This window comes from Pygoscelis adeliae, unplaced genomic scaffold (genome assembly GCF_000699105.1).
Source record: "Pygoscelis adeliae isolate BGI_AS28 unplaced genomic scaffold, ASM69910v1 Scaffold637, whole genome shotgun sequence".
Taxonomy (NCBI): Eukaryota; Metazoa; Chordata; class Aves; order Sphenisciformes; family Spheniscidae; genus Pygoscelis; species Pygoscelis adeliae.
This window is the reverse complement of record NW_008825168.1, coordinates 264,737-266,885: the sequence shown is the minus strand read 5'-3', so window position 1 is coordinate 266,885 and position 2,149 is coordinate 264,737.

Sequence of the window (2,149 nt, the reverse complement as noted above, 5' to 3'; positions counted from 1 at the left end):
GCTGTAGCAATGACTGCCTTTCAATATTGACTGAAGGAAACACAGTAAGGTAATTTGAAAGTGCTTTAGGGTAAATTACATAAAGTTTATAAACCCAAGGGCTTGTTATTTGCTCTTGGATTCTCTGAGTGCTTTACCTTATGGTTTCACAGAATAGGGCGCGTAGTTAAACAACCAGAAGAGTCATTTTCCATAGTTCTTATTTTTCTACGAAGCTCTCAGTGTCCTTTTGCTCGTTTTGTGCGTTTACTCTTAAGATATTAATTATTTTAGTTAACTGGGCTTGTATTTACTTACAGTTACAATATCACGGGGTAAATATGAACTCAAACATTGACCAAGTTGAAAGGTGGGGTTGAGCAAAGGGGGTGCCCTAGATGACAGTAAGTGGAGTATGACGCAGTGGTGTAGGTTGCTTAGGGAGAGGGAGGGAAACCTCAAGCGCTGAAAGATACACAAGCCCCAACTGCCATCTGCTTGGAGTCACAGGGTTGGTTTAGATATCACTGAAGTTTGGAGCTGCGTGAGATGACCTTTCAAGATGTCTCTTCCAGCCTTTGTTGCTTTGGCTCTGCAGATGAATTCTAGATGAATGGGTAGTGTCTCAGTGAGTGCAAAATGCCTGCTACAGAGGAGAGAGCTGTAAGGGCAGGCTAGCGGAGATTAGCTGGACACCACCTGAATTTGACATCATCCTGTTAACAGCACAGTTTAGACTGTTCCTGTTGTGGGCCTGATCATTCTCATTTGATAACTAAAAATGAGGACACAAGGCTTGAGATACAAGCTGCAGAGCTAGGAACAAACACACTCAGTGTATGTCCTGCCTGACTTCTCTGTGCCATGCTTTTCACTAGAGTGACGCCCATCTTTAGGAAGTGCAGCTCATGGGAGGAGTTGAATAATGTCATTGCGCAGCATCATTAGAAACAGACTGGCTGATTCTCTCGGCTCCAGCTGAGACTGTGCAACAGGAGTGTCCTTCCCGGAGATCTAAGGCCTGTGAGACAAACCCCGATTGAACAGATGCTAAGCAGCTCCCAGCGAACCAGGAGAGAATGGCATGCTCTTCCCAAGCACAGGGATCTCACATTTCCACTACAGTAGCACAGTGTGCTGTTCTCCTGCCCAACAATTACTTTGCCTGGGGTTTTCCCAGTATGAGGTTGATAGGTGTTGTGCAACTTGGGTGGCAAAGAATTACCTTCTCTCCCTGGCTGGCAAAAGCCTCTGTGAAGTTAATAGGAGGAGGATGGAGATAAGTAGCACAGGACCCACTAGGTATCTAAAAAAAGCAGGAGAATAACTGTTAAATAGAAGACAATAGACAAAAGAGAGAAGGGAAGAGAAGCATGTGATTTCCAGCAGTAAATCCATCTTGCTTTTCACAGGACCCTGTGGCTCTGCTACTCTTGCAGCTAAAAATGTGGCTGCACTTCTCCGATGCATCTGTCAGTCAGGAACAGAGAGGAAGGCACTGTGAGGCCACATTTTTCAAGTGTAAGTCAGGGACATGATGATTTATACCACTCGAGAAACAGGCTTACATCTTGCATTCCTGTAGCACTTTTCACCCCAAAGGATGCCAAATGGCACATTTGTCCTGCCAGATGTCAAGAGGGATGGCTTCTGATGTTAAGTCAGTGGGAAGAGTATGGGAAAGACCTTTAGCAAGAAATATTTCACTTCTGGCTCTAAAATTAGTAGACCCCCGCTGTGATTCTGTAATTCATATCTGTGCAGGGCCTGATTTTTGCAGCCAGATGTGAAGTGCTGAGATAATATGCCTGCGTTTTTTGCCAGGAGTGCGGAGAGGGATTTGGGTTTTGTGATTCTTGTGTTTCTCTCTCTGGAGCGGTGGAGAGTCCTGGAACACTCCTACTCCTGGCAGCTGTCAGGGACAGAAGCTGCAGAGGCTGCTTTTCTGATGGGAGGCCAGCTAGCCATGAGTTTAATAAATTACCTCCTCACCTGTCTGCAGTACTGCCCTGCTCCTTGGGGGAACAGCTCTCTGAGAGATTCCTAGTCAAGGAACAGAATATTTTCTTCCTTTCCATCAAATAGATTTTAAAGGGGAAAAAAACCCCAGAACCCATATCAGCCCTGAAGCGGTGTCAGTTTTGTCTCTCTGTCTGTCAGCTCTTGGGTG